Source organism: Calidris pugnax, unplaced genomic scaffold (genome assembly GCF_001431845.1).
Source record: "Calidris pugnax isolate Ruff unplaced genomic scaffold, ASM143184v1 scaffold27, whole genome shotgun sequence".
Classification (NCBI taxonomy): domain Eukaryota; kingdom Metazoa; phylum Chordata; class Aves; order Charadriiformes; family Scolopacidae; genus Calidris; species Calidris pugnax.
Window position 1 is genome coordinate 11,050,583 of NW_015090893.1, and position 18,203 is coordinate 11,068,785.

An 18,203-nucleotide genomic window follows, 5' to 3' on the forward strand; every position below is an offset into this window, starting at 1 on the left:
AGTTCTGAATAGGTCAGCCTGTTACTTAAAGATAAATTACTCCACCTCTTCACGTTATAGTGTTGTGTTTTGATAATGGCAGGCATTTTAGTCCCGTGCTTTCCTCTCCCTTCTCACAAGCAGCACAGCAAAGTATTAGCATGACCTACCTTGCCCATGCCTCCCTCTAGTCCCATTTTGATTCTTTTTGACTAAGACATTCTAAACATCTCCAGCTTCCAATCTTTTACCTGCTTTTAGCAGAGACTTAGGAAACACTCAGCACTCCAGGATGAAAAGATGAATCAGTGATGCGTGATAGGAGTGTGCTAAACCCTAAGCTTTGTCATGCTGTGTGTGAACTAAAATGCTGCATAACCAATACCATTAAATTCATTGTAATTAAAGGATAATTTCTGCTCTCCTCTAGATAGATAAAGCAATAAAATGACAATGTTTAAAGAGGAAATGCCAGTGCAATGTTCATGCATTTAACAACTACCCAGGAGATATGCATTGTAAATATACTTATAACAGAGAAGTTCCTACTGTTTTATGTACAGAAGCATTTTGTGGAGGTAATTTCATACCATTAGAACTAGTCTGGAAAGTTACTGGACCACAGAAGACTTTTTAAAATATTTTTTTTCTTTAAATACCCGGTATAGGCATTTTCCTATGATTGTGATGAATTGTCAGGTTATAACAGTTCATCACATATCTTATTCCAAATGCATCTCTGAATTATTGAGGGTGAAAAGCTCTTCTCAGGCAACACAGGCATCTGCACACCAGGTTAGTGCACCAGTCTGTTAGCTCTGCAGTAGCAGGATTAAAAGAAAAAGCAATGTTTGGAGTCTGTGGACCTTCCGTATCAGCTGCACAAGTACAGGACTCCAAGAGCAGCATCCAGCACCGAGAGAGCCAGGAGAGCAGTGACAGAACTGTTCTCAAATCTGATACTGTCTGAAAAAAGGATGGGGTCCCGTCCTGCACAGACACCATCCAGACAGGGAAATTGAGACAGAAAGCAGTCATTCTGGGAAGCTGTCGCATCTTATGTAGCATGCAGCAATCCTGAGGGATTTCCCTAAACTGTGCTCCTGATGCAATAGCTCAAGTGGAATAACTACCCTTTGCTTTGCAGATAAAAATGAAATAAGGATCTTCATGACCCCTCAGAAACACAGGCTCAGAGGTCCGCTGCATCTCTCGTGAAGCCAACACAGTAAATGGAATTGTCTCCATTGTCACTGGCCCGTGTACCCTCTTCTCCCCAGAGTTAATCAGGACAAGCTTAGATATAATACATATACTTCAAATACATCTTCTTCCTGAGGCCCCTTCTGAAGCAAATACATGCATGCATGGAGTATATGTATAAGAAGAGTAAGAGGTCAGCAGCTACGACACAGATAATACACAAACATCCCCACCATCAAGTTTCAGCACAATTATCAGAAGTTATCCAGAGGCAAATTATTCACCATGATTCGTGATAAAAGAATTAGTTATACATAAAGAGACCAACCAACTCCAGCTACAAAGGTTCAAACTCCCTTTTGTAGATACTAGCCAGCAATGAAGAACCCAGTCCATGGATATGAACATCTACCAGGGTCTCAGCACACAGGAGCTTTTGCCAGCATGGCCTATTTAATGTGCATAAGGCAACATGGGATTTTTAGAAAATTTTGACACTGCTACATGTAATAACAAGACAAGCCCATGATCTATACAGAGCATAAGAGAAAGTGCTAACTTTCTCCTCTTGCAGCAGTTGGCTTCTGCACGACTATCCACCCAGCAGCAGCTCTGCGTCTCCTCACCATGCAGCTCTGGGCTTTACATGACTTTGGGTGCACCCAGTATCCCAGGAACAAAGGGCTTTGCGTTTCACAGACAGCAAACACACCTATGGCAGAACTACTGATCTGTTATTTCCGACCCTGGGCAACAAATAATTCATAAAGAAACAAAACAGGCTTCAGGTAGCCCTAGGGAGACTACCAAAGATGGAACAAGAGAAAGAACAAGATGAAACATGTATTTTTTATTTTTTTTTTAGTTAACTAGATATGAAGGACTGCAAAAAATGGGTATATCCCATTGCTAGTAAGCACATCAGCTCTTCCAGGTATCAACAAAGGCAAAAAAGGAGGAATCTCAAGCCTACAATTACCGTAGGAGGTCTACCCCAATGCGAGGGGTTCGGAAGAGGCAAGAATGGTGTAGGACACTGGAGCCCACAGGGCAGGACTGCACTACTACAGGAGATACTTTTACTCCGTTGGCAAATTTGAAGTGTCATATCCAGTCCACCCATTATTATTTCTGTGTAGATGGTTGTGACATCTAATTCTTTAAGGGCTTGTAAAGCATGGAAAACCCTACACTGTATCGTGTCTTCACCACAAGCCAGGCTGAGACAAAGGAGGAGAAGGTTTCAAATCAATTGATGTGGATTACCCCAGATCACCTTCCCCAGCAGTAAACTAATTCAGACTTCCATAAGTGCGGCCCTTTCAGCAAGCTGTGACCAATACCTCCACTTTTCTTACTCCAGCATTTAATCCCCTTCAAATCATGGAAGGATAGAGCAGCTACAGTTTAAAAAAACTAAAAACACAAACAAACAAGCCAAACCCAATCAAACAAAAATAAAGCCAAACCAACATACCATAAAAGCACCTCCAGCACATGCTCCAGCTTCTCCTTGCTATCTATTTTAGTAAGTGCTGGACAAGACAAAGCCTGATGCCTGCAACCCTCCCAGCCCAGGTGGAGTCCCACTTCTCAGCCAGCAATCCCACATTTCCTGGACATAGAGCCTATTCCGATTCTCCCAGCTTGAGGCCTCGTTGGCCTTTCCTTTGCCATGGCTCTTGCTGTGCGATTATCTACATTTGCTCACTTGTTCTGTGATCATCCGGAGGCCACACAGTAGGATCATTGTTGCTTTAACACGCACCAAATCCAATCAGTTCTAGTGCTGTAGCTGGCAGGGCAGCCTCTCATTTCTTTGTTACCCTCTCAAATGCCAAGGCACTGAGATGGCAGTGCCGTCTGAGCGCACACAGAGCCAATTACCTTCGTCTTCTGCCAACCTGGGGCCCTGTCTGCTCCCAGGAATTAATTCTTGTTTTGCTGCAATGCACAACCCAAGTTTTAAGTTTCTTGGCCAATTTATTACAATTAGTCTTTCTGCGATGCGTTTGGTCTTCTCTATAATTATCCCTCAGAGCCTGTGGTTCTGGGAACTGCTCTGCACACTCTGCTTCCACAGTTCTCTCACTTTGACGCAGACTTTTCCACCCCCATCCCCTCCTGTACATGTAGACTGAGTAAATTGAAGCAATCACCGCAGCGCTCAGTGCTTGGGTACTCTGGCACGGAGGGTGGGAGATAAACTGACAGGCTGGCAAACGTGCAGCTAAGTTAGTTTCTTCCCTTGGGGAAGTTTATTTGCCATAGTTTTCATTTGATCAAATCACCTTTACTTGTTTTTTCTGTCCATTTTCTGCTCATCATCTCAAGTAACTGAGCAGCCCAGCGCTAACCTGTTCTGCAGAACAATTTGGAAAACAACCATATGAAATTTTCCCACAAAGCTTGCCAGGTCACTGCCCAAGTGTCCCCCACATGGGTAATCCTCTCTGAGATGTGGGATCCATCCAGAGGGTGGCCAGAAGCCACCACCAGAGGAAGCAATTCACTAAGCTCTTCCATCCAGATCTACTATTACCATCTACTACAATCTAGATCTACTTTCTATGAGAAGCAGTGATAACAGTGTTAGGGCATCAGTCCCGCCAGGAGACACATAGAAAGAATGAATTTATAGTGTTTAAAGGGAAAAGATTTCAGGAGGCTCCTCTTGAGGCTGACAGTTGGGGCAGGCTGCCTCAGGGCTGTGAGTTAAGGATTTGTCATGACCAAGCTCCTGATAGTTCACAGGTTAGTAATCCCTTTTTCTTTCTCTGCAGAAGACAAAAATCTGATGACTTCTGAGCTGAACCTCAGCAGGACCTCCCTGGTAGACAGCAAGGCTAGTACAGGCCAACTGCCCTGAAGACAAGTCTGTGAAATCTGGTTTCCCTGAAGTTTCACCGAAAGATGATGGGCTGAACCATGCAAAACCCTGATGCTGACCCAGTTTTACCAAGAACAGATTTCATTGCCTCCAGTACAGAAGTATTATTGCCTACATTACTTAAATCAAGATATATAGAGTACCAAAAATGTTCTGAGGGACTGCCAACCATTAGATTTAATTAAGCATAAATTAGAGATGTGCAGGGTATTTTGGCTGTACCTATTCCTCATGATTCTTTTTTCAACCTTAGAGCAAAGCTCTTAGTTGTAAGCCACCCCAAGAAGTTATGCTGCGAACTCATTGATGACAAGAATTACTCCCTCTGTGGCACTCGGGGTTGCAGATCTGACTCTATTTAGTCTGTACTTACCCCAAGCAGTTTCAGAGAGAACCATATGGCAGGTGATCCTCAAAGCCCTCAAATAAGCATCAGTGTGCACCACGCCACATCGCTTCTGTTTCCAGGTATGTTTCATTTCACGGCCACATGTCACATACAAGTTGTTGGGGAAAGGGCCATGTTCACATTTGGGATCTGTTTGTTTCTCTGAGGATGTTTTGATGCAACTGCCTCAGCCGTTTCACCTTCAACTGGCCCCCTTTCCACAGATGACCAGTCATCCAAAACACTAGAGAGATTTTAAGCCTCCTTGATCTAAGGGAGGCGGATGAAAAAAGACATGATGCAGGCAAATGTCACGTTTGTGTCACTGACTGAAACATTGCTGCCAGGATGCATTATTCAGTATCTAACAGACCTACTGATATAACCCTGAGCTGAACTCTCCTCAAAAGATCAGCCATCTGTGGTTTTCCCACAGCAGGTGGAGAGATTTACTGCCACAACCCTGGGGTAGAAGAAAGGAATACCTACCCCTGTGTGTCCACACAGCCCGTGGAAATGCATGGTAATGCATGGAAATGCATGAAAATTGCAGGTAACACATCCACTTTTTGCTTCATAGAGTATTCTCCATAGAGATTCTCTGTAGTGCCCCAGCTCTACAGATAAGGGAGCCCTGACTCCAGGCATTCAAACCAAGTTGGCCTCCAACTCTGCTTGAAAGTCTTTGTTCTGTGACAAAGGAAAACATGAAACTGATTCTTTTCCCACAACTGTGTTATTACTGGTAAAACACTAAATTTTAACAAGGAGAGAGCAGAAACAATGCTACTTAATGATCTTAAAGGTCCCTTCCAACCTAGACAATTCTATGATTCTACCAGCTCACACCTTCAATCCTCACCTTAGTTCATCATCATCACATGGAGTTGGGGAGAACACCAGGGCAGTTCCCCAAGCAGCCCTTCCCTGTGCCCTGAATCTGCAAGCACAGACACAGCGGGATGCAGTCATCTCCCATTACACACACAGCCTCACCTCCCATCCGACCTAGAGAAAAGATACTGGCAGGTTCTGGTCAGGTTTTGCCCTCCTTATTGCTCTTAACTGGCTTTGTGCTAGAATCCATTTTGGGGGTAATGGGAAGGAAAATTGAGTTAGACCTTTTTAAAGGGTTTGCTAATGAATTTATTCATGAAAGACTTCAAGGCCCGAGTTTTCCATCAAACACCAGCGCAGGCTTCGTTAACCAATACTCACCTATGACTTTCACTAGAAAAGCCAAGATGCTACTTTCCTATTGCTTCAGTGCCTTTTTACACATCTTAGCCATGTACTGCCCCTAGAGAGTATCAGACCATCTCCCCCATTAATTAGATCGACAACAGTGAAGACCTTAGCAGAGCTTACGTACATCCTAAGCTTCTCATGCTTCAAGACATCTGCTTTGCAACTGCAAGACACGATACACCAAAAGCCAAAGTTCTCCTTTCCACCCCGGTTTTCAAGAATGTCTAGAGATACAGAAATATCCACTGCTGTTTGCTCATTTTGAAAGGCAAATTAAAAACCATGCTCCATTGAATGTATTAGGTATAAGAAAATTCTCTCTAACGTCCAAAATGAAGACTGGTAACTCTGGGGAAGGCAGGCCATGCAATCTGTTACAGAGGCCTGAGGGGGCTTGCAAACACAACCGCTGTGTCACGGTGAGTCCAAAAACCAAGAATCAGGTCATAAAGGCACAGAAGGCCATACAACGGGCAGGCAGCTTCAGAGATCTGAGCCCAAGTTCCTCTCCCTTAAACATAAATATGTCTCAGTGTTATAGCTGGAGCTTCAGCCACACAAAAAGCTGTATCACCAGATCCTCAGCTGGGTCTGTTCTGGTGACAAAGTGCAGGGGAAGGTCATTTTATTTTTTCTTTTTTGTGTGCTGCATCTCTCCATTACAAAGAAAGGGTGCTGGCCAAGCACTGCCCAGAGATGCTTCTGTTTCCAGCTAGACAGCCCCACTCAGACCCTAAGACCACCAGAGAGCAGAAAGGCCACTATTTAAGCAGTAAGTCTGTAAACCAAAAAGCAAACCAAACCCAATCAGACTTCCGTGGCTGAGGAATTAGCACTGCAAGTCTCTGCAGAAGAGTCTCCTAAGGAGGGATTTGTCTCACCTGGAGTCCCTGGTGTCTTACTGGAAATAAACATGTCAGCAAAACAGTGCTCAGTGTGGTACTCATCCATTACTTAGGATTCACACAAGCATATATTTATTTTAAGGCATGCCAAGTTGCTCCTGGGAGTTGCACAGTAGAAGATATGATCTCTGATACCATAATAACAAGATGTGGGAATTGGAGAGAACTCATCTCCCGTGTGCTCTGTAAGGGAGGCAGAAAAAGAGGTGTCCTGCTCCCAACACTCCCCAGCAAACCCCTTAGAGTACAGGTGCCACTGGTGTGCTTGATCCTCATACCCTGCCCATACACTAGCCATGAGCAGCACAAGGAGCAGCTGCAGTGACAGGAGCACTTCGAGGAGAGTCTGATGTGAGCTCTCCACCATCTAACACTGCTTTCTGAGATCAGGGGATTTCAGGAGAAGATTCAGAGGAGGAGATTCAGAGCAGACACTGGTGGGCCCCAGCATCTGTGAGTACCAGGGAAGCCAGAGATGGAAAATAAAGTGGAAACTCATCTTCCCCTTGCAGCAGCCTAAAGGTCACAGAGTTGTGTGCCGATCAAAAAGCAGAGCCAGACACAGTCCTTCCCGCTCTTTTACTTACCTACTGTGTGATCAGAAAAGGTGGCAGGAGGTTACGTCTGCAATTGGGATCAGCAGAGCTGTGTGCCGATCAAAAAGCAGAGCTAGACACAGTCCTTCCTGCTCTTTTACTTACCTACTGTGTGATCAGAACAGATCGTGTGACAGGTGCAGATGACTTATGATGGCAGTAATTAAGGAGGAAGCTGATTTTCACATGAAAAATCCTTGCTGCGCCCCTCCAGACCTCAGCTTCTCTTGTGGCCAGGTAACTCCTTATAATCCCTGCAGCAGTGATTTATCTTTCCATCAGTGAATACATCAAATGCCTCACTTCTTGCTGCCCGGGGACTGCAGCCCTCTGTCCTAATCATGAACTTGCAGGGTAGTAAAGGTGCCCAAATGTAATGTCTAAAACTTAAATTTTTGGAAAAAAAGATTTGGTACAGGGGGTAGAAATGTCAGGACAGGCTGAAGTGAGATGAACTTTCTCAAACCTTTTGTTTAAGAGATGCATAGAATATTCTAACTGAGGTTTTGGCCAATCCAAATCATCATCATTTAGCAAGGTTGTTTGTTGTGTGTGTTTGTTTTTATTTAGGGGTTATTAAGCACTTTTTGTTTAATCATTTCAGTTAAAATATGATACTTCAAGAACTACCCAAGATTTACAGTAAGTTTGTTAGAAATAAAACAAATGTCAAAAAGTTATTGAAACCAAAAGGGAAGTCATGTGGTTGCAAAGTCCAGAGGAATAGAGCAAGTAGCTGGGAATGGCAGGAGGTCCATGGAGAGGAAGGGGAATAGAGTTTGCTGCCAAAGAGCCCTTCAGATGGATTCTGTAGGATTGTCTCTACATTCTTCCAAGGACTCGTCCATGGCAGAACCAAACCTGGAATGAGGCGCCAAGAAGTGAGCTAATGCCTCAAAGTCATCCAAGACAGAGAAAAGGCTGGATAGGACACAAGATTGCATGGCACGTAGGACACAGCCATAACGACGTGATGTGAAAGATGCAAAAAGACAAATCTGAAAGCTTTGGCAATCTTTCCTCCATCAGGCAAACAAACAGGTATTGGCATCTATGTCTGCTCAGGCTTTACCTGGTGAATAATTTATGCATTTCCATGTGTTTTTATTCAAAAGTGACTTTGAAGTTCCAATCTCCAATATTTCCTGATATTCTTAAGGATTAGAAGTTGATAATGGTGACTTATAATCAACAAAGAGTCCACATTAGCAGAGACTTGGAAAAAAAAGAAGTGAGCAAGAAAAAGAAAGAGTGAAAGGAAAAACAAAAGGCAACTCTAATAACCGTTGCAGGAACTAGACAGACATTTCCTTCACACTGAGCTGTCAGTAAGTAAAAACATATTGTGGCAGGCTGTAGTTTACCTATGCTTGCGTGCAGGCATCGGAGGCTCAGTGGGACTAATTATGAAAATATGATTATAATGGATTAGTAATTCTGTCAATCAGAGACATGCATCTGGTAACAAAAAAGCATTGGGTAAAAATGCCACAGGACAGGAGAATTTCATGCTGTGGGTTAGTACCAAATGCATGTCTCATGGGAGAAAAAAAGATTTGAGTTATGGTGGGGGAGAATTGCTGGGATTGTATATTAATAAGAAAATACATATCAGATCTGTGGCTCAGAAAAGCATTAAAACCAGCTGTAGAGCCATTTTTACCCTTTCTCTCTAAAGATGGAAAAGGGTACCCTCCTTACTTGGAAAGGGTACAATTTCAAGCTGCATTAAAAGTTTGCAGGCAGAATTGGCAAACATCAGCATTAGATGGGCCTGCTCAATCAAAGGGAAGGATGACATCTCAACCACCAAGGACATTTCCTTTATCTTTTAAATGACATTCTAGAACCAAAGAACAAGAAAACCAATTTTAAAACTGAAGAAGAAGAAGAAAGTGTCTTTGAGTTTGCTTTCTTAATGGGGATCCTTCCCTTTCCTCCTTTACCCATGCCTGGTTTGCTATTTAGGACCCTGCAGAAGGGCTAGACTCTGGTCAGGATATCTCAGGGAAGGCAGCTGAGGAGCTGACCCCTGTCTCCTTTTCTGTATAAAAACCACCATAAAGTAATTTGTTCTGTAAAACAATGTGAAGCTTGTAAATAACTGCAAGCATTTTGAACTTCATTCTCTGCTTTACAGCTCTGCCAATATGTGCCCTAGTAACTTGGCCAGCTCTTGGCATATTAATATGTTTTATTACAATTTTTGTTCCTTGTTTGCTCGGGGGCTTGAGGCAGCTCCCACATTTATAGGCCAGTCTGGAAGAGGAACGTTCCTCCAGAGGAAGCAGCAATCTCCTGGCTCAGCCTCCGCAAGCCGAGGGGAGCCAAATGCAGCTGGGATCAGATCCGTCTGCAGCTCCCTGGGAGGCTGGGGAGCACTGTCATCTGGAAAATTAGGATGCTGCAGCTTCCCTGGCTTTCTCCTTCGCAGCGGGGAGAGCGGGGGCGGAGGGGGCTGGGGGACTAAGGAGGATCAGCTTGTCAGTCTACAGCGCTAGATAACTGCCGAAGCATTGTCGCTGGCCTGACGATAAAAATATCATCTCTTTCTTACAGATGATATAAAACCAGCCAATTAAAGTCCTTCTCCTAATCCCAGATGGTTGCCTCAGGTACTAGCACCAAAGCTGAAGGATGAAGAACTTATACAGAAAAATGGACTGGAAACGTTGGCGGTAGAGCAGGGCTGTGACAAGACGCTGAAAATGGATCAAACGAAGACAAAAATATCTGTGTATTCCTGGTTTTTCCTTTGACCTGTCATTGCTGCCTCTTTTTTGCAGGTGCTTCAGGCTAAATCTTGGAGGCACTGTACCACTAGCCAACGGAATAGAAAAGGAAGCAACAAACATTGAACTGAAACATAGAGAACAACTCAGAACACTTTTTCACTCAGGGAAAAGGAAAAAGAGGAAATATCCAGGCCCTCTCTTCTGCTATCACCTTGTTTTTCCTCAAGTGCAAGTGCTTTTTGTTCATTGGAGTTTCTCTGCAATAATTCCTGTCTAAGACTGGACTCAGGTGCTGAGTATGATCCTGCCAGCAGCACCTCTGCTAGGGTAGAGCAGGAGAGAGAAGAAAGCAAGCTAACGTGAACAGCCTAAATACATAATAAAAAGTGCATATTCAAATGGAAGACCAGCTTAATTTTGAATATAATTTCTATCCTGCAGCCTAGCAGATAGAGAGACAGGCTTTATATTGGTACGAGGCACAATACAAAAGCCAGCAAAATCAGAAAGTATGTCTGACCCACAAAGATGTGCTCCTGGCCCCAATCTAAACCACTAACAAGCAGGGAGCACCATCAGGAAAAGAAAAAGATGCTAAGAAAGCAATAAAGAGATAAATGCCAAACAGGTGAGAATAAAATCCGTCTGGTTGGACTGGGACTTCTCTACCCCCTTCTGCCAAGGGACTGAAAGCAACTTTGCCCCAAAAGCCAATAAAGTGATGCAGAGGGTTCCCTGCAACAACCTCAATGAAAACCTATTTCAAAATGAAGACTGCAGAGAAAGAAGAGGAACCAAGGCACAGCGAGATGAACACTGAGCACATGGTCTTCTCCTTGCTGTGAATACCTTCTTTCACCACTTTGTGCTACAAAAATCCCATTGCTTCAGCAGCAAGAGACTGAGCATCAGCTCAAAGGCTTCCTTTTGAGTTCCTTCCCAACTGATGCAAATGAATGGATTTTCAAAAGCAAGAATACACAAAACTTGAGCATCTACAGTTTTCAGCAGATTTGGGGAGCATCAGCTCCAATTTGGGCTTGTTTTTATGTAAAAGTGGGTGAGCAGTAGGCACGGGTGCTCTGTCACTCTTCTAGACTAACTTCCTACCACAAACAAGTTTCTCCCTGCTGAGCAATTTTAGAACCTGCTACTTATTATTTCTCCCTAAATGAGCAGCTGAGGGGCCCTACTTGACCCGTACTGTGATTACAAGGACTTTCCCTGAGCTTTGGTTTCAGATTAAGTAATTCACAGAACAGATATTTTCTGCAGAAGGGGAATGGCTGCTGATAAAGGTAAAACAAAAATTATGAATTCAGCTCTTCTTGAGACATCATCCTTGTTCAGAGGAAGAGCCAATAAAGGGACCATGTAAGCAAGAATAAGTTGTAGCAAAGCTTATTAAATATGACTGTTTGGTAAAATGCCACCATGCAGATAAGGGCATTTTGGATGACACTGCCAGCAGGATCCCATTCATGCATGGTGCCCTCAGTCCAATCTATTTTGTATCAGAGACAAACTTTCAAGACTCCTTGCTAGCTTTCTGAAGCCGTGGCAGGGTGTTTGTCACAGTCACACTGTCCCTGCAATTGCTCAATGTTCATTTACACAGCCAATGAGTCATAACCTGTCAATAGCCCAGCATTGGTTTGATTTTCAGGATCACATGTTTTGCTGCAAGTCACCCAAATAGACCAAATAAAGTCATTTGGACTTGAAACAGCTGGTGTTGCAAGTGGATACACCTGCAATAGCTGCCAATGAGTTGAACAAGTCATTCTTAAGACAGCAGCTTTACAGTTGATTTTAATAACCCCTATAGTTTAAAGCCTTGGCATTTTGGTGCACCATGCGAACATGCTCTGGACTTTCACCTCATACAGCAGAGAAGGCAGTTCAGTCCAGAGGAGACACATCCATGAAATGAGCAGGATGATGTTCCTGGTTAGGAATCCTCCTCTTTATAAGACGCAGAGACCTTCTAAATGGACAACTGAGGGCTAATCTCTGATATTAGGATCACTTTGATCAAGATATACCACCATAGGGTCTAACTTTTAACAGCAAAGTTTAAAACTATCAGTTTCCATTACACTTTCTGAAAAGAGGATTCTCAACACTTCAGCTTTCCTCTCTCCTGCGTACAGTTTGCATTGAAACATTTAGCCAAACCCAGGAATGAGGGATGGATGATGGAGCAGTAGGATGTAAATAGGACAGATCTTGATAATATCACATATTTCATTGTCCTGCTAAAAAGATAAATTCAGTGTGTTACTTGCACAGGCCCTCTTGTGTGTCTAACGAGACGATTTCCGTGTACTCAGTGGCAGTCACAAGCACGGTGTGATGGAAAGAAGCCAATTTTGGGAAGGAAACTGGAGATTAATCAGCAGGTGTTCTCCCTCCATGGATGCATTCTCTGCTGAAAGGCACAAGCCCACTCGGAGACTTGCCACACCACAAAATCCCTGCAGCTACTGAGAGACGCAAGCCAGAGGCCAGTTGATTAGAAAGGTACTACAGCAGAATTGATTTCGGGTCTACATCTTACATTTCAAGCCAACAGTATTTAAAACCAAGCTTTAACCACGTGTGCTTGGAAACTGCAGGGTACCTGCCTCAGCTGCGGCCCAGCACCTCCATCAGATCTGAAATCCAGACTGGGAACAGGATGCTCCATCCCAGGCTTTGACTTGGCATGGTAACACTTGCCACCCCTGCAGAATTTTCCCCAATAAGGAATTCCCACCAACATTAAAGGATTCTTGAAGGGGTCCCAAAGCTGTCATCTCAACCATGTTTGGGGTTTTTTTGCATCTGCCTCTGTAGTAGGAAGGCATTTAGTAGCAGCATTTACCAGGCACAAGGAGAAAAACTGAACTAAGAACAACAGAGTTTGTCCGGCAAGCACCAGCCTTCTAAAGGGCTCCACTACATCAGGAATGTTATTGTCGATAATTACAGTGATGGTCCAACTACTTCCATGTATTTTAGGAAACAACTGTCTTAAGAACATTCGGTCTTTGAATTTCTTAAAGGCAAATGGCAATAACAAAAAGAAATATTCTAATGCAGAGACAATGTAGGAAATATTACAAGGAAAACTACTAGAAATAAATAACTAAACCCCAGCCACTCACCATACTTTTACTGTTTTCCTCTGTATCACATTTCTCTATCTCAGCAAACTAGGGCTTTGCTATTATTTCATTACCCCCATGAACACAGCTACTGCTATATAAATAACAACAATAATGTTTCTCAAGGACAAGTAAATGTATTTTGATCATATCTGAAAACGAAGAGGAGGGAAATAATCTTTGGTCTGAGATAAAGCAAAGAAAATAGCATAAAAGAAAGGTGCACAATCAGCTAATATATGAGCAAATGAAAGGGGTTTTATTACCAAAGTGGCTTTCGTCTCTTGTAGAGTTTGTGTGCCCAAATCAGTCAGTGCTATGCAGTCTACTCAAACCTATCCCTTCCCCTATAGCCTCTCCTAGCATCTGCCTCATTCAGAGAGTTGCTAACACCGACCTCCCTACTGTGTTTTTTTCCAGATTGCAGCATTCTCCATTAAAAAGTAAGGTTTCCAATTGCTCGCATTCATAAGACTCATTTTCATTAGATAGTATCTTTCATATCCTCTCTCTACCTATTTCCTGTGTAACTAATTCCCACAAAGCTTATGAGAGGTGTATGGTTCAAACACCGGCTCTGCCAAGGTCAGAGACCTCCTCTGCTCAGCAGTGCTGGATGCCCATTCTTTTTCATCCTCTCCCGCTAGAAATAAGAGACAGGAAAAAACTATCCTCTCATTTTTCAGACAGTTTCGTTCAGCTAGAGCTCTGCTACCACCTTTCAAATGATGGCAACTGCTGGTAATTGAAAAAAAAAAAAAAAGTGGAAGAGTTTATGACTCCAGTTGAGAGCAATCACCCACTATTTACAGGGCTACAGATTCTGCTGTGTCCCTACACACCGTGAGTACTGCTCTGCGCTTCCCTTTTTTCTAGGAAAATAGGACCACTCACAGACTAAAGGAGAACCCATCACAAGATGCATGGCAGACTTTGCCTGCAGTTTGTCAAGGCAAAGTAAGGAAAAGATTTTATTGGTATCATTTTATTTCCAGTTAAGTTCCATAAAATCAATCTCTGGGAAGTTCCAGTAGCTGATGTCTGCATTTACAGGCTAATGCAGTGAGTGGGCATAGCTTGAAATAGATGGCTGTAAAGAGAGATAGCAGCAATGCAAATTGAACTGAATAAGAAAATTATAACCTGAATCGTACAACTGTAAAAACAGCAAAGGCAGAGCAAGTAAAACTGAGACATCTTTGCTTAAACCACGGTTTGTAAATATCATGGAACCAGGTAGAGTGACAGTGCAGCACTGGAGAAGCAGCAGCCTTCCTTCTAGGAACTTATTGCATGCTTTTATAACTTAATTTTTATCCAGAGAAAACATAAGCCCCAAACTATACAAAAATGCCTATGCATGCAAAGCTCTGTAACTGCATGTAAAAATCCTAAAGTTTGGTAGATGAGTCTGGGCTTTTGAAGTCATGTAAAAAATAATAATAATAATCAGGTCTTTTCAAGTCTCCAGGTACAATTTACTATGCATTCCACAAATTCCCTTCTTCAGATCAAACTGGACCTCAATCCTTTTGCTTTCTTTGTGGATACAGAACAGGATTCAAACTCTCTGCAAGTTTCAGTGCACCATCCCTGCTGAGTAGGCATCACTACAAAGTGGTGATAACTCAGCCTTTCCCTTTAAACATGAAACGGAGTTTTGAGGCAGAACCTGTGAGCTTTTTAATGGTTTAGATCCCATTTTAGCTGCTGCCTAAAGCATAATGCCTGGAGCATAAACGAGAGGGCAAAAATCGAAGTCAGAGGTATTCTGCTAACTCTAATTGTATTTATATTTCAACTAACTCGAATCAAAACATGGGGAATTTGAAATAAAAGCTATGATCCCCAAGACACCCCGTGGCCCAAAAAGGAGATGCAGTAGGCAGGCTGTGCCTGCTGCTGCCGTGGGGCTGAGTGGGACCGTAAGCGAGGCTGTTTGACCTTTGAAGTAATTCCCCCCTCGTGAAAGTCAAAAACTGGCTAAATACCCACAAAAAGTGCTCTTCCAAATAGATAACGATCAATTTCAGGAGAAGAACTAAGAAACAGCAGAAACTTACAGCAGGGACAGTTTGGGTGGGTCAGGAATGAAGAAAATTCACCCACAAAACCAGCTGCTGCTCTGCTTTTCTTTTCCTCAAGCCCTTTCCCATCCAAGAAGGGCTTAGTGGTTTGGTGCCTTTTTCCGAATGTCCTTCAAGCTAAGCTCCGTCGTGACCCACAAGCAGCTGCCTGGACGTGTCACATGTGGCATCCCAGGAAAAAAAAGAGAGCTCTTGGCTTACGGATAGATGCAGGAAAGGTGAAACATGATCGCATAATTCCTGGTTCTTGAGCAATCTCAGACCAGGACTCTCATCTTTCCTGACCTGGCACAAGTCACAGGTAGCCAACAGGCAGGTGTCAGCAATTTTAGATACCACCTTTGAGATCTTGCTCCATGCAGTCCTTAAACAGAGTTATTTTTGTTCACTCCCTTAAGTTCTTGCTTTTTAGCCCCTTATTCCATTAAGCAGCTGCCTCTGTCTTAACAGAAAAAACATAATTTTCAAACTTTTTCAAACAGCTCCATTTTTTAACCTCTTTGCAATTATACTGACCACCATTGGTTTTATTTATTTCTCTAATATCTCTCCAGTACTGTAGCATGCAGAAACACAAACTTTACTTCAGCTCTTTCCATGGTACCATATTAATCTGTCCCAAAACTCATTGTACCATCCATACCAGATACTGTAAAAAAAAAGTTAAAAGAATGATTCTGAAATTTCTTTTAATATTGGGAACACCATTTGATGTCCTTTTTTTGTTGTTGTTTTAATGGTGTCAGGTTTTTTTACATGCACCTGGCACAGGAGGATACACCGGAAAACATCTGTACTCAAAACACAGCAAACGTTGATAGTGCCATTGACTTTGTACATATAGCTGTACTGCTAGCAAATGTAGAATATAATGGAATAAATGTTGTTTGCTGCGGTTTTATATGCCAATCGATACATGTATTTTTGTCAACAAGACAGAAAGACTCTCTACAGGTGCTATACCTGGTACAAGCCACCTAGACAGGCAAAAAGACATGCTGGGAGGTAACTGAGGTTGAGACTAGGGTGTTCCCACTGTGCTGGCACAGCTGCTTTGCCTTTCCAGCCTAAAAAAAAGGCAAAGCAACCTTCTGACTGAGCTTATAAAAGCTGGGCTAAGACTTTTCTAGGGCAGAGACCAACTGCTACTGCCCAGCATATAGCTTCTTTCAAAGCACTTCCGCAAAACCCCAGTCCTTCTCCAAGTTCTGCTGCTGTTAACATGGAAGTGTCAAGTGCCCCGATGGCCCAGCGGACCATGACAGGTTGTGAGGGGACAAAAAAAGGGGAAAAAAAAAAATTAGAAAGAAAGATGGAAAATATATCTTAGCCCCTATGATATACATTTGTCATGAAAATAGAAAACAGAGAAGTTCCAAGTTTATCAATGTATTTTCTCTTGCAATATTTAGCAGAATGAATTTTTAACAACAGAAAACTCTCTTTACAAAATGAGTCTATCCCTAATGACTCACAACTTGCAGAGGTGAGCAGAGCGCAATTTTTTACTACTGAAATTTTAACATTCCTTCAGGGGATTCACAACAAATTGTTTTCCAGGTCAATTCAGGCCCCCAATCTGTCTAATTCATAAGGAGTCCCATCTCTAACAGATGACTGCATTAAAGCTACCTTCTAATCAGGTCAGAGGAGCCAAAATAATCCCTTTAAAAATGACCACCACCAAAATCCACAACACTAATCTGCCTGAAGCTTCTAAACAACCTCAAGGAGGGAAGTGCCCAGAGACTATTGGAATAAAAATATTCTGAGAAACTTTGGACTACTATAAAGCAAAACCACACTTTCCTTCTCCCCACAGACAAGGACTTGCCATAGCATCAGTTTGCAATGGGTCCTGTCTTTTATACCCAAAGCATACAAGAGAAAGGACAGCTAAATGACACTGGATGTCTCTAGTAATTTGCATTTAGGTAGGCAGTAGCTTCCAGAAATTTCTGTTTTCTTGGGGTAATGAGGAAGAGAAGCAGCAAGAAAATAGAAAAGGAAGAGCAGATACGTTGGTTCACTTGATGTTTTTTCTGAATAGTCATAATGCAGAGGCACCTACAACCTCCATTGCTGCTCAAAGAGCTGCAAATAGATCCATGGAAATTTTCAAAGGTACAAGCCCAGCTCCTTTAGCCATTACAGACTACAAAGCACTCAGCACACACCCTGCTTCTGTCCTGTTAAAGAAAATATGCATTTTGAAATAATAGGTCCGCTTCTAAGAAAATAAATGCACCCATGTCCTTAATGCAACCTTTTTGCTTTTATAGCAGTTCACAACCTGTCTGGGCTAAATTTGGGCATATAACCTGTGAACAGATACGGGTTGTGCAAACAACATGACAAATACAACAGCATTCTGAGGTTTTACAAGACAAATAACCCAAAGCTCAAAACACTTTTGAAAAATAAATTAGCTCATCGGTTTGCTTTGGTCCCTGCATCTTTTCACAAGTCTGCAATAAAATGAAGTAACCTCACCTCAAGCTACTTTTGGTTTTCTAGCACTCTGAGAAACCTTTTTACATTTGTTAATATTTATATTCCTGCATTGAGTAGCAGCTCCATTATGGAGCTGGGCTCCATTGGGCTGGCTGGGCTCCACGTGGATGCTCATGAAAGAAACAGCCTGTGCTTAATGTGCTGGTGATCTTGATTTATTTACAGCTATTTTCCTATGGCCAGAAGGGGAAACAATTGTCTGAACTGAACACGTGGTCAGCAAGCAGCAACTCTTAGTCACATTAAGTTGTTTCTACTCCTCAGCTAAATGTTGAAAGGGTACATTTAGAAGGAGACTGCAAAAGCTCCTGCTGAAACCATAGAGCAGGAGGTGCCAAATAAGGTACCAAAGGTGACATGAGGCTCTCAGGAATGAGGGATCCAACAGCTCTGCAGCTCAAGCAAACACATCCTGCTTCCAGAGAGAAGTTCCTGCATAGCCCAGTTACTCAAGACAAGAGCTCACAAACCCTGGACACTGAATGCAGTCTATTCCTGATCCAGTCAAG